Source organism: Pipistrellus kuhlii, unplaced genomic scaffold (genome assembly GCF_014108245.1).
Source record: "Pipistrellus kuhlii isolate mPipKuh1 unplaced genomic scaffold, mPipKuh1.p scaffold_m20_p_6, whole genome shotgun sequence".
In the NCBI taxonomy this organism is placed as follows: Eukaryota; Metazoa; Chordata; class Mammalia; order Chiroptera; family Vespertilionidae; genus Pipistrellus; species Pipistrellus kuhlii.
The window spans coordinates 27,962,882-27,978,232 of NW_023425562.1; the positions used below are offsets into that span (position 1 = coordinate 27,962,882).

Here is a 15,351-nt window from a genome sequence, read left to right on the forward strand (position 1 = left end):
ACAAGGAAGAAAAAGAAGAGGAAGAGGCTGGTCACAAATGTAAGTCTTGCACCCCTTTTAAAACATGGACAAAATTCCACATTTTGTAGGAAAGCAAACTTGTCCACTGACTCCGGCTTGGCAGAGTGAGAATACATTCTCCCCTTCCAGCATGCACTGGCGTAAGAGGCTGCCCCTCAGACACCCAGGCCACCAGTCAGGGGTCAGATGCCCCGCACACAAGAAGGCAGATAGGCGGGTTATCCGAGAGCACTCCAACTAATGTGACCCTGAGCTACAGTCCTCCCCGGAGCAAGCACGGTTCCCATTCAGGGTCAGGGTGAACCAGAGTTCTTGCCTGCTAACTGGGGCTTATAAATTAATTGATCACCAGAGATTGTTCTTCCTGATGATCCTCTTTTCTCCTCCTTGGTCCATAAATCACTTTTAATTACCAACCCACAAAGCCCTCCTTTGAACTCACTTCTTTGACATGGCTTTTGGTTAAAAGGAAAATCGAGCACAGTTAGAAGTGCAGTTAAGAGCTTTTTCCCCCGAACACTCCCATTACTTTGCTGTTGTTATTACTCTGATGTGGGGTCTGTGTTGGCCAGAGGCACCAACTCCACTTACACACAGCTGGCAAATGAAAACAATATCAGAACATCTCCGTTACACAGCAGGCTTTTATATGGTGATGTTTCATATTTTACTGCAGTTTCCTTTGGAAATGCTCAAAGCAACGACATCTGTTTCCTTTCATTGGGATTTTTATGTTCTTTCGGCCAAAAAGGAGAGGATAGAGTTCATTAATTCAGCATCGTAATAATTACAATATCCACATAAATTTTGTTGGGTTTGGTGTTTTTAAATATTGAAGACCCACCGTCCCCTTTCCCTCCCGCGTCCTTATTAAGAAGTGAAGATGGAGAGAAAACTGGGAAACCTCAGGGTCAGATTCCAGAGGTCTGGCTGGCTCTGAAGAACTTGCCACAGGCTTCCCAAAGGTGAGGTGACCTTCCCAGCCTGCCACTGTCCAAGCCCTCGGGACTATGGAATGAGGTGCAGTTGGCCAATCGCCATGGACAGAGAGAGATTTAGACTGCCCCACATTTTATTTCTTGACAAAAGTAGAATAATATGTCACAGATAAGCAAGGGCGAGAGATGGGAACGGAAGGAGGTTGGGCCAAGACATGAAAATCCACATACGTTAAGAAGTTTGAACTTCTTCCTAAAAGCACAGAATCTGCTGTAATTTTTAATCAGAGGAGTGACTTGATGACAACATGTGCATTTTTAAAAGATCACTCTAGCTGCAGTTTGGAAAGTGGATTGAAAAAAATATGAAGACTTGAGACAGAGCAACTTGGGAGCAGGCACAGTGACCTGGGCAAGAGCCAGTGGGCACAGATTTGAGGAGCATTTGGGATATAGAACTCAGAGGACATGATGATTGACTGAATGCTGGGGACACAAGGACAGGAGGCCTGTACGTTAATTCAGCGTGGTACAAAATTACAGACTCCCATTTAAAAGTCACAGCCAAGAGACAGAGGAAAACCCCGTAAATGCTCAGACATGGGAAGGCTCCAGATCAATTGCAAGGGATAACTTCCCCTTTCTCCCCCAATGCCCCAATCTTTGATGGCAAATTGTTTCCCAAAGTGCCTGGGGAGAGTGGGGTTCCCACATGAACCTACCCAGGGTGCCTGGCTACAATATTTTGAACTTCAAAAGAGAAAGAAACACTCAGTGGTGTCCAAACTCTCTCATCACACAGTTTAGAATCTGTTCTGTGTTTCCAGCGCATCAGACCCTGAATATTGGGTTTAGGTTCAATGGCAAGAAATCTGCCAATGAATTCATTTCAGGTTTAGGGTCAAAACAGGCAATTAAGACTGTCAGCAGACTAAGTGAGCAGCCAGGACTGGAGGCAGGAATGGAAAAAAGTGTTGACGGAAGGACAAAGCACTTCCTCATGAAGTGAAAGCCGGGCTTCGCTGAGGATCAGCTCATCCTCTCGTCGCCTTCTGTCTGCTCCTGCGATCTCAAAGCCGCTTTGCGTGGATTTACTTTCTGCAATTTAAAGGACAAGAGCGTTCAGGACAAGAAGTTTCTTCAAAGTCGTGATAAGCTTCTGCCTTTGACTATTCTCAATCACTTGCATGTAGAAAAATCATATTTACGGGTCTGTGTTGGGGGAATGCTATCACTTATCTTGCCCAGGTGGGCTCAAGACCACACACCTCAAAGTGACTCTGTCCCTAGGGAATGGAGCCCACTGATGTTGCCTCTGGGAGCCCTGAGGCCCTTGGTGGCCAAGGCCAAGTGTGCAGAGCGGAAAGCAGACTGGCCTTGAGAGGAGGCCAAGTCACACCTACCAAAGGTGGGAAGGGAAAGGAGCCTGCGTGCCCAGAGTCAGTGTGTCAGGTCATCACACATGCTCAGGGCCAGTGAAGCAGTATCAGTGAGAACAAAAGCTTGTGTGTTCACCCCAAGGTTTGTTTGCACAGAGAACAAGTCCTAGTAGGCCCTAATGATTTGTCTGTCTGCATTCTCATGGCTCCGAATATCCCCACTTTCAGAGACAAACAGTGGGCACCTAGTTTGTGAAGATGGTATACTGGAGAGGAATTTACCATCCGGGTTTATTTTTCCTCCCCGAGTTTAATAAGCTGTGTGATAGGTAAAGAGTGGCAAAAATAACACTTATAATAATAGAAAGCTTAATTGGTATTAGCTAAGTCAACAAAACAATGGTGCCAGCGGTCTAGATAATTCTACAAGGAACACAGGAAACATTCCCATGTTGGAGTTGTTTTCATACTAAATATACATGGCAAAGGCGGCGGGTGATACCAGCTCTGTGTTCTGGACAGCGTGTCAGGCTCCTTGGGTGCTGGGTTGTCCCCAAACCCACTTCAGCCGGCGCTTTGCAGGTACCTGGGCCTGGGATCCAGCCTGGCAGTGACACTGTGCAGGCCAGCCTCAGCTGAGCTCACAGGTCACCCCTCGCCGCCTCGGCCTGGTATGGGTGGGGATCTGAATTCTCTAAGAATAAGCACATGAGATGAATCTTGCTAAAAAAAAAAAAAAATGGTCAAGAGTTCAGGGCAAGCGGTGATGAAGAAGAGGATCCGTTTAATTCTGCTGGGTCCCCAGGAAGCCTGGTATCTTGGTTGGGGCACAGGACTTGAGGTAAAAAGACCTGGATGGGCTCCCCTGCTGCTTTGCTAAGCAGGGAGGAGAGATCAGCTTCACTCCTGTGGCCCTTGAACTAGAGCAATGACTTTATTTTCATCATAATGACCAAATGGCCAGTCACCAGATGAAATGAAGCTAATGCAAAGCCCCAAAACTGGAGCACAGGACAAAGGAGGATTTCCCTTCCCGTCTGCCTGGCGACAACCCCAGACCCATTGTTCATCTTTTTTGTTTGTTAATCCTCAACCAACGGTATTTTCCCACTGGTTGTTAGGGAGAGTGGAAGAGAGAGGGAAAGTCAGAGAAACATCCATGTGAGAGAAACACATGATTGGTTGCCTCCTGCACAAGCCCCGACCAGGAGGAGCCTGCAACCAAGGTACTTGCTCTTGGCTGCAATCAAACCTTGGTCCTCGGGCCAATGCTCTATCCACTGAGCCAAACCAGCTCCGTTGTTCTTAAGCAGAGGGTGCATAAGAAAAAGGAACTAGAGACAAGCCATGAGTTTTGGGGTCCTTATAAATGCACTTTATAATTTATATCAATAATTATACTTAATCCTATATAATAAATACTATGCAAACTGACCCTCATGCCGTAATGCCGTCATAAGATGGCTGCCCTGCCCAGCCCACCTCCCCCGGTCCTACCGCTGGTCAGCTCTCCCACCCCAATTGAGGGTGGGGCAGCTAGCCAACCCTCCACCCCTCCACGGTCCCTCACCCAGGCCGGCCATGCCCCCACGTGTTCCCGGAGCTGGGGGTACCCCAGGCAGGCTGCAGGCACTGCGTTGGTCAGAGGCAAAGGTCCTGGCTGTCCCTGGCCTAGAGACTCCAGAAAACCTCAGCAGTGACCAAAGACCAAGACCGAGTAGAAAGGTCCCCGCCAGGACTTATGGCTCAAAGTGCCAGGAGGAGGCAGAGCATCTTGAATCTGCAACCCTGGCGTCTGCACACCAAGCCTTGGGGCACACCACACCGGTGGCCCCTGTGGGTGAAACGGGGAGAGCAGGGTGCGGAGCTGGGAGGGACCTAGAGTCTCCGGGAGCAGTCCGCCTGCCGAGGTTGCTGTGACCCATGCGCTTGGGCCTGGTCAAAGCCCCTGGTCAGCTCTGCCGCTTGCCTTCCAGGTGCGGCTTGCCCTGAGCCGGCTGGCCTTGCGCTCAGAGAAGCAGCTGTCCCTGGGCTCAGTTAAATAAGAGAAATCAAAGAGCCGAGAGTAAATATCCTCCCAGTCCCTTCCTACGCCCCTGGGTGAGGAGGGCTGGGATGGGGGAACGAAAAACAGCTGCTGCTTTGCAGTTTCTAATGAAAAGACGCCTGCTATGCAGAGAGGAGAGCTGACTCGTTTCCAGCAACACCTGGCGCATTCCCTGCCCCAGCCCTGAAGCCTGACAGCATCTAGCGAAGGTGAGCCCGCACAGCCGTGCTGGCCTGGCTCCTGGCACGTTGGGAGCAAGTTTGAGCTGCATGGATTAAAAACAAAAGAAAAAAAAAGAAAGTAAAGATTGAAAAGCACCTCTTTGAACTCAAATGGCACTATACAATGCAGATTACAGCATTTGATTTTGTCTTCTGTGTTGATTTTGAAGCAGAACACAAATAGGTTCCTGTGAAAAGCAGAAAAAAAAACAAAGGGAAAAGAAGATTCTGCCGTCCACAGCACTGAACGTTGTTTTGTTTTGTTTTGTTTTGTTATTTTTTCTCTTGTTCTTCAAGTCAGTATATGCCATTTAAACCACTTATGGCGTTAGGTAATGAGCTAATGCTTCCTCTATTAAAAGCAAGCAGCAGTGCCTTTCATGTGAGTCACATACATTTAATCCATTCAAATGGAGCATACTGAGCAGAGAGAATGGTATGTGTCATTATATAAAGAACTTGGCATTATGATGATATCTGGCTGAAGATCTTATTTAATTTGCAATTTAGAGAACGAAGACAAATCAGGCATTGGAAATGAATGTGCAATGACTTTATTTTCATTCATAACAACCAAACGGCTAGTCACCAAGAGGTACATTGATGGGTCCACGGCACGGTGGGTCTGGGGTCTCATGGTGTGATGGGTCTGGGTGAGGCTGTGTGGTGTGAGGGCCGGGGTACCTGAGGCTGCATCCCCCACCCGGTGGGGCTTGATGGGCGTGGGGCCAGCCAGGTCTTGGTGTCGCCCAATGGGGGTGGGGCCGGCAGAACATTTCTATTATAGAGAAAAAGCAAATAGCAATACTAAAATAGATCCGCTAATTATCTTTTAATGTGCACAAATTTCATGCACCAGGCCACTAGTGTTACATATAAATATAATTTTATAAATATAAATTGCATTGCAAATTATGCATTTTATAATACATCCTATATAATAAAAGGCTAATATGCAAATAGAGCAGGAGAACAACTGAACAACCAGTCGCTATGACGTGTGCTGACCATCAGGGTGCATATGTGGAACATGGCAGGTATAGGCAGCAGGCAGCAGAGTGCAGAATATGGTGAGCATCAGCCTCAGCGGGATGGTGAGGCAGGAGTTTCTGGAACTTGCCCCAAATTATCCAGACTCATTGCCTGACCCCCTGGCAATGAGCACTGCAGGGAAAGAGGCTTTGATGTCAGCTCTCGCTCTTCCCAACTGAGGAGTTGCCCCCACCAACAGCAGGTTTGAATGTGAGTGAGAAATAATCCTTGCCGAAACCAGTTTGGCTCAGTGGTAGAGCGTCGGTCTGTGGACCGAGGGGTCCCAGGTTCGATTCCGGTCAAGGGCATGTACATTGGTTGCAGGCACATCCCTGGCGGGGGGGGGGGGAGGGGGGGGTGTGTGCAGGAAGTGGTTGGTCGATGTTTCTCTCTCATCGATATTTCTAGCTCTATCCCTCTCCCTTTCTCTCTGTAAAAAAATCAACAACAAAAATTTTTTAAATGATCCTCTGCCCCAAACCACAGGCTTCTGTTGCATCCAGAGGGCTGTGGCACTCTTCCCTCGTCCTTGCCCTCTGATGACAGTGCAGACAGGAACTGGTCTTTCACAGTCACCAAGCATACCCTCTGATGGACCCGCATTGTCCCCAGTTCACCCCAACCCGAATCCCAGCTCCTGGCGCTTCTCTACCTCGTGCACACACACCCCTGGAATGCCCTCCTCCCTTCCTTCAAGCTCTCCAATTCCTACTATTCTTTCAGGCCAGGCTCACTCTCACCCTTCCATAAAGCCGGAGAACACTCCCGCTCGCACACCCTCTGCCTTGTCAGAAGCCCGGCTGTCCTCAGTGCCGCCCAGCACAGCGTGATCCTCCCACAGCCACGCCACTGCTCCCACACAGACTTACAATTCCTCAAAAGCAGTGACTGTGTCTCTCATCGTTTCTGTTGTCTCGGGCGCTAAACCTGGTGTGGAGCACACAGTTAAAGCGGAACAGATTCTGATAAATTGGTTGAATTGATTGATAGATTTTAATTAAGCAGAAACAACACCACGGGGAAAAAATGAGAAACAACTGGCGGCATTTGATAATGACACCAGGAAGGCGGGTTATTTGTTATCAGAAGTTTCATAAACTTTTAGCATGTGCTTCTTCTGTGTGGGACAACCTAATTAGTTTTCTCGTGAAAGCATCTGGGTGTACATTCTGGACACTCGCCAGGGAAGCAGTCATAGACTCACTAAGGAGGTGAGTTCATCCACCATCATGATTAGCCAGTGACCTCCATGGCCTGAGCCGCCAGCACAGGCGACAGGCACACTGCCCCCGGGCTCACTGCCCTGCACTCCTGCAGTCAGAGCCAAGCTGGAGGAACCTGATTTCTGTTTGTGCTTCCAGCACTCATAAAGCTTAAGCTCCTAAATATATGCAACCTATCCTGGCCTTGCCACAGAGGGCAATGAAACTCTCTCTCTCTCTTTTTTTTTTTTTTTTTTTCTCTCTCAGTTAACTAACTAAAAAGATTTCTTTGTGCTCATGTAAAATACATGAGCAACAAAAGCAAAAATAAATGAGTGGGACTACATCAAACTAAAAACCTTCTGCACAGTTAGAGAAATCACCAATCAAATGAAAAGGCAATGTCTGTAATTTTAAAATCTTTATGTTTTCTGACTAAATCATATATCATCAATACATTAATTACCCCTAAAAATACAAGAAAAAAAACAAAAAAAAATTAATTAAAAGTCCACTATCCTAATATAACCACCACTGATAATTTGGCCATCACTCTTTCATATAAACCTTTATGCATACATGTATGCACATGTAAAACTACCTATTTGAATCATGTCATACATAATGGTATATATGAAGGAAACCTTTTAAAATATATCTCTTGGTCTTGCTTGTCAAGTCACATATAGCCCATTTTCATTTTTCTTAAAGTTTTGGCTATTCTCATTTTGCTTTCTAAATATAATTTTGGAAAAACTGATATTAGTATGATATTAAGTCTTTCCATCATGAGATATGTTTCTTCATATAGGTACTATATCTTTCATGTTAAATGTACTCATAATCATTTCACTGTGTAATTTTTACTGCTATTGTGAATACTTCCTATTTCATTATCATGCAAGGTTTTGAATCAATTTGATGACGAACTGATTTTTGCAAATCTATCTTATTCAGTCATTTTATCAAATTATCCTATAAATCCCAATTATTTTTACTAATGTTGCTTGTATTTTCTGGGTATATAATTATTTTGTCAGCAATATAAATATACTTTTTTGTCCAATATTTATATGAATTATTTCAACTTTATATCATATTGCATTAACCACAGCCTCTAAAATGGTGTGATTAAGGGATAATAGTAGGGACAGCTCTGTTAGTAATTGAATAGTTTAGGATTTTATTACTTAGAATTATATTTGTAATGAGATATGAGTAGACAAAGTTTTAGCCAAGAACAGAGGTCAGTAAACTATGCTCTGTGAACTAAATTTGCCACCCATTTTTTTTAATAAAGTTTTATTGGAACATAGCCCTGCTTGTTCATCTATGAATTTTCTATGGTTGCTTTTTGCTGTAATTGAAGTGTGGAGTAATTGTGACAGAGACCATATGACCCACATTGTCTAGAGCACATGTGTCAAACACAAGGCCCGCGGGCCAAATCCGTCCCGCCAGGCCTTGCAATGTGGCCCGCACCGCGCTGTCATCACTGCACTCCGCTGCGTTTCCATCACAATGACAGTTTATGACTGTTCAGTAAACCATTCGGCCCGCGATTTAGGCTGGATTTTAGAATTTTGGCCCCTTCTCTGATTGAGTTCGACACCCCTAGTCTAGAGTATTTATTACCTGGCCCTTTGCAGGAAAAGTTTCCCAACAACCGCTGGTCAAGAGAGGTTATGCTGTGGTAACTCCAAAATCTCAGTGGTTTAACACATTTGTTCCTAACTCCCACAAAGCCAGCTGTGGGCCTGGGCAACCTCCAGTCATGCTATTCTCCACAAAGTGACGCAAAGTAGGCTGTTTCAATCCTGTGTCTCTGCCATCACGACACAAAGCCTTCTGAATCACCGCGGCGGAGGGAGAGAGCACACCACGTTCTCATACTGTGCTCTCCATGACGCAGCCCCGCCCGTTAATCAAGACTACTCAAATGACCCCACCGAGTCAGCTGCAAAAGGTCTGGGAAATAAAACCATCTGTATGCCAGAAACCAGATATTGGTAAGCATTATTAATATCTACCAAACAGACTTTATTACATTTTAGTAACTTCTTCCTATTCCTATTAAAATGTTTTTATTCTGTTGTTAAATTTTCAATATCTAATGGTATGTTTCTGTGAATTTTCTCCATAGTAAAAGTAGTAAATAATACCCATAAACTTTCTGGGAGGGAAACATTCAAGTGTTTCTGCAAGAAAGTCTATTTAGTTAAAGTCTAATTATTTTTTAATAACAGTTTAAATATTATTTTGCAACTATATTCGTAAGTGAGATTAAGTAATTAAGGGTTTTTTTTCCCTTTTTGTACTATCTTCATTATATTTTATGAAAGGCTGGACTCAATCCTGGTACTCATTAAAATTGTTCAAGGAAGTCTTGCAAAATACTGATGTCCAGGACCAAGTCCAGACCAACTGAGTCATAATCTTTGAGTATGGATTTCAAGCAGCAGTGATTTTTAAAACACTGGTGATTCTAACTGTGGAGAGAGAGAGAGAGAGAGAGAGAGGGAATTCCCTTTAAATGAGCAACATATAAACTAATGGCTGACTTTTTACCAAAAAAAAAAAAAAAAAGAAGTGGAACTCAAATGACAATGGAATGATATCTTTAAAGGACTAGAAAAAAAAATTACTGCAAACCTAGAAGTGTATACCTGGCAAAAATACTTCAAGAATGTAGGTGAAATAATGACATTCTCAGATCAATGTTTCGGAATAGAAGGCTGTAGCAAAGGCAGGTTATGTAGCATTAGACTGCTTAGGAACACTTTTCAACAATATCATGTGGTTAAACAATGTCTCTGAGAGTGGGCAATCAGATTTTCCTTCCTCTCTCTCTCTGCCTTGTTTGGTGACAGCGGAGGAGACCTGATGAGGAAGAGACTAGACTTCCTACAAACAAGGGCATGAGACAGCGGAAGTGTTTTAATGAGAAGGAAATAAAAGAAGCACAATTACAGTTACATTGGGGAAATGTCATATATAAGTTAGAAATGTAGAAAATTTAACCACAGTTCACTTAAATTTGGGATTTGTTTGTTTGTTTTTTCCTTATGTCACATGAAATCCAGGAGTAGGCCAACTGACATTAGTTTAGCAGCTCAAATATATCATGCCTGAGACTTCTGTGACTCTCTTAGTCTTTAGCTCATGGTCTCAAGATGTCTACTAAAGCCGTGGTCTGCAAACTGCAGCTCACGAGCCACATGCGGCTCTTTGGCCCCTTGAGTGTGCCTCTTCCACGAAATACCACGGCCTGGGCGAGTCTATTTTGAAGAAGTGGTGTTAGAAGAAGTTTAAGTTTAAAAAATTTGGCTCTCTAAAGAAATTTCAATCGTTGTCCTGTTGATATTTGGCTCTGTTGACTAATGAGTTTGCCGACCACTGTACTAAAAGTAAAGCCAACCAAATTCACATTTCAACATGGAGAAAAAGGAACATAACACAAGGGAAAAGTAGTATAGATCAAAATAAGGAAGTAAGACATCCCGAAATTTTCAGCAGTGTTCTGTAAACAAGAAATAGGCCTACCCTGACAGAGAAATAAAAAGCATTTATTTGAATACAGAGGTTGCAACTGGGAGACACAGATTCAAACCTAAAGTATAGTGGTCCTCGGGTTACGTCGGAGATCAGTCCCTATGGCGTGACGTAATGCAGTTTTCTTTTCTTTTCTTGTCTTTTTTTTTTTAATATATTTTATTGATTTTTTCAGAGAGGAGGAGAGAGGGATAAGAGAGCTAGAAACATCACTGAGAGAGAAACATCGACCAGCTGCCTCTTGCACACCAGGGATGTGCCCGCAACAAATGTACATGCCCTTGACCGGAATCGAACCTGGGACCTTTCAGTCCACAGACGGACTCTCTATCACTGAGCCAAACCGGTTTCGGATGTAATGCAGTTTTCTGTGTAAGTCGGAACCCAGCTACATAAGCACCTACGTCACTCACATGGAGCACAGACACAGCAGTAATGAAGTGAAACAGTATTAACAAAATGTAAAAGAAACAGTATTAACGAAATTTAAACGAAAGATAACAATTTATGGAGCTTTACTTGTGGTAAATAATAAAAAACATAAAGCACATATATACATGCGTCCAAATTACAGAATTTTTTTATATAAATAAATGGGAGATGGCGATGTAACCACGAAACGATGAGGATGTAACGTGAGCACTACCTGTATGTACCACAAAAAAAAAAAAAAAAGGACAGGCTTTATAAAGCCTCTGGGCACATGGGCAGTCAGTCCTCAATCTGGTCCTCTCAGGTCAATGAAGGCTTCTGATAGGTTAACTGAGACTGGTTAGTTTGGGTATGCAAATGGAGGATGCTGGTTGGCAAAACGGGTTGGCTCTTTCAAAGTAAGGAACTTAGGTGATCTGGTTGCCTTGATGAGGAAGAGATGAAGGTCCAGGCAAGGCTGAGGAGCTCGAAATTTCCTGGAGAAATACGCTGGGTGGAACATGTGCATGACCAACTTCTTTAAGGCCTCCTGGCTCTGTTTGGTTCTCTGGACATCACAGTTTCCATTCTCAGTTCCATGTACTTCCGATTGTTCAGGACAGTTATCACAAGACCCTCCACCCAACTAAAAAGGAAGCCAACCAATGTCATTGTCTTAGTGAGGTACAATGCCCCCCAAACAAAAGCAGAGTTCTGTCAGTAAGGAGGAAAGGGAGAGTGTTTACCGGGTCGGCCAGTGGTGAGGCTGCTGTTCCAATGCCACACAGAACCCATACTCCTAACTTCATAAAATCCACTGTAATGGCTGCATGAACTTACAAAATACCTCTATTTAGAACAGTCAATGTTTCTTCAAAGTTGTGCTTTATTCTCTGAACGTGGTGCTTTTTGGTTGGTTTGTTTGCTTGCTTCTCACAGATGCTTCCAGGCTGAATTTGTGGAACATGGTTTGGACACCACCAAGATTGTTTTATTTTTATGGTCAGTAAAAAATGTTCTCTTAGAAAGTCAGAGGACATCATTAGAAATAGTATGTTAAGGAGTAAACATAAAACGATTCCCTCGAAAGTTAACATCAGATTTATCCATCAAACAAGGAAACGCACTTTCTCAGCATCTGGGCCATGAGACAGCTGGACTGACCCCACATAGCGTTTGTAACCTGCCCTACGTAACACCAGGCTTTTCGCTTCCCGGGGCTGCTGTAACAAGTGGCCACAAATGTAGCAGCTTAGAACAACTCGCATGGGCCGTACAAGCGTGGCAGTCAGAAGTCCAGTGGGCCACCCTGGGTTAAAGCCAAGCTCCCCAGGGCGGCGTCCTTCCCGGAGGGTCTGGAGGAGATGGCTTCTTCGCCTCTTCCCGATCCCAGAAGCGGCCCCGTCCCTCCAGCCTCCGCCAGCAGCCTCTGGCTAAGGCCATGGTCGGCACACTTCAGCTCACAAGCCACAGGCGGCTCTTTGGCCCCTTGAGTGTGGCTCTTCCACAAAATACCACGGCCTGGGAGTGTCTATTTTGAAGAAGCGGCGTTAGGAGCTAAGTTTAAGTTTTAAAAATCTGGCTCTCAAAAGAAATTTCAATCGTTGTCCTGTTGATATTTGGCTCTGTTGACTAATGAGTTTGCCGACCCCTGGGCTAAGGCCTTCTCATGCTGTGGTCTTGCCAGGTCTCCCTCCTCCAGGTGTCAGGACCTTGTGATGCCATTGGGCCCACCTGGCAAAGCCTCCCCTATCTTGAAGTCTGCTGGCTAGCAACCTTAATTCCACCTGCCACTTACCCTCCCCTTACGGAGAGCCATAGTTTCCAGGAATTAGGAAGTAGACCTCTGTGAAGGTCAACACTCTGCCTATCCCAACTGACAAACGTTTTTCTCCTCCGTGGGCTTGTTGGAAGGATTGCATGAGCTAATGTAAGCAAGCTGACAGTCACAGGGCAGACATTGACTCAGTACTGGGTGGTGATTCCACCCTTGATCCACCCCCATCAAGTCTAACCTGCACACTCACCCCCTCCTCCTACCCCCATGGCTATTGCCTGGCCCAGGGTGAATGGCCTTTGAATCAGATATAATTCAGCCACTCAACAATCAGGATACTCTTCAAAGCTAACCATCTTCTTGGTCCCTGGCTCTTGGCTAGGATAGTATTTTGAAGCACAGGCATGGTGCACATTAAGTGAGATCCATTCCAAACCGGTGTGCACAAAACATGAGGCATATACAATACCTGCCTGAGAGCAGAGAAAAGCCAGAAATAAATTGAATTTCAAAAGTAATAAAGTTAATGAGTTTGAGTTTCAAAAGAGAAAACTCAAAGACAGTTATGTGTTAATATTTTTAATGGTAAGAAATTTAGGAGTTTTTGCTTCATAAATTACTGTTATTTTTTAAGTCCTGCTCAAGCTTGGCTCTCCTCCTCTCCTCTTGGTCAGAGGTTGTATTGACAATTGATGGAAGTCACACAGATGAAAGTAATGTAATTAAAGGTATCACTCTATAGTATCTTTTCATCAAAAATACTACAAGGACTAAGCCACATTATTGCTATAATTACCCCAACTCTATGGTGGAAAAACAAACTTTATATTAACTACCTGATATCTTCTAAGGGAGGGGAGGAAGTTTGACATCTATTCTTAGAATCAAGACACACGCTCCCATCAGTTGGTAATTGCAGTTTGAGTAAAAACTGTAATTGATTTTGTTTGACATGTGGATTTTCTAAAGGAATTCGTACAGTCAGTGCAGATGGGATAAACCAACTTGGGCTTTCCCTGGTCCAGAAAGCTTTAAGATGTAGGACCACACTGCCACCTGGTGGCAGCATCAAATTTTGCAATAATTCATTTTCAGAATTCACCAGCCTTTATTATTTAAAAAGTGAAAAGTATGTTTTTTAGGTGGTTAACATCTAAGTACAAGAAAAATAAAAAGGGTTTAAGGAACAGATGATTTTTGTGGTGCCAAACTAAAACAAAATGTTCTGTGAGTTCTGAATCTTTCTTAGGAAAGCCATTAGCCCAATTCCTCTGTGGAACTGACAAGCTGGAACTCCTGAGCTCACTTCAGGTGCCCCTGATGCTAACAGCAGTGCCATTTAGCCCACATGAAATCAATGAGGCCGTGGAGAGTAATACAGTTATGTACCTAGTTTTAGACAGGGGTCTTCAAACTTCTCTCATTATGAGAATCACCTGGTGGAGGTGTTAAAACACAGATTCCTGGTAGCACTTCTTATAGTTGGGATCCGGGAATCTGTGTTTTAACAACTCCACCAGGTGATTCTCATAATGAGAGAAGTTTGAAGACCCCTGTTTTAGAGCATCAAAGGAGCTCCAAGCGTAGGTGCTACATCAATCCAGTAAATGCCAGTGGTTCCTTTTTCAAACACATCATGCCAGTTAAACTATTGGGGATGAAATATTAAGGAGAATTTCAAAAGGTAAATTAAATGAGCACAACAGCCAACAATTTACAGACAGAGGAGAGCACCGAGCTCCTGCTTTGTTGTGATGGAATGAAAGACGTGACTCCCCTGGACGCTCTTGAGCGGTCTACCCTGAGGGACATGATAAGGAGTTAGTGGGTGACTTGGTGCCTCAGGAGGACAGAATCTCTCTGATCCTGGAAAACTCAACAAAATGGTTCCGATTTGGCCTGGCAGGCGTGGCTCAGTGCGGACTATGAACCAGGTGGTCACAGTTCAAATCCCAGTGAGGGCGCATGCCCAGGTTGCAGGCTCAATCCCCAGTGTGGAGTGTGCAGGAAGCAACCGATCAATGATTCTCTCTCATCATTGATGCTTCTATCCTCTCCCTCTCTGAAATCAATTTTAAAAAAATTTATTAAAAATTTTTTAATAATTCCTATTTTAAGCCTATACAACAATTTACATCTAACTATAATTGTTATATAAATTTGACCCAGTTATCCAAATTAAGGCCACATACTAGCATATCTTCTTAATCGGATTACAGAATCAAGCACCAAGCACTGAGGCTTTCCCAGGGGCGCCTGTCTGAATCCACAAAAGGGCCACAGTGATGCGCTGGCCCCAACTGCCCAGGCCCCCTTGACTTCACCTGTCACAATGTCCATGCATAGAATCCCTCCAGCTCTTCCTTAAAAAGCCATCCCTGCCTGCTGCTCTCCAAACCCCCACTCTGTTCCACTGCCTTTTTAAACAGAGGCCCGAGTCTCTCCCAGAGAGTCCTCAAAGTAAAAAGAAAGAAGTTTGAGGGGCTCCCTCAGGAAAACGGCCACCTCTTCATGATCTATTCCAAGTTGCACAGTGGCAACCATATTCCCCCAAGACTTGCCCATGAACTCTGGTGTCTGATTTGAGAAGTTCTCACCTGAGCCACACACCCCTCAGGCAGTGTAGGGGCACCACTCTCATGTTCCTCTCATAGCTTGAGAGTGGGGTGGGACCAGGATCCAGACATGTCCCCTTAGGCTGGAAGGACCCTGCAGGGCTCTGCCACCACCACCTCCCCTTGTAGGAAGGTCCACAAATACACGGGCAAATC

The 15,351-nt window shown here is 44.5% G+C and overlaps 1 long non-coding RNA gene across 1 annotated transcript; it reads right to left on the bottom strand.

Moving 5' to 3' along the window:
- Positions 1 to 440: 440 nt before the first annotated feature.
- On the bottom strand, positions 441 to 13,980 carry LOC118708313. The gene is made up of 3 exons (XR_004984530.1): positions 13,861 to 13,980; positions 12,831 to 12,836; positions 441 to 451 (listed from the first exon to the last, which is right to left on the bottom strand). It is a non-coding gene; the product is annotated as an uncharacterized LOC118708313 (long non-coding RNA).
- Between the last annotated feature and the right edge of the window lie 1,371 nt (positions 13,981 to 15,351).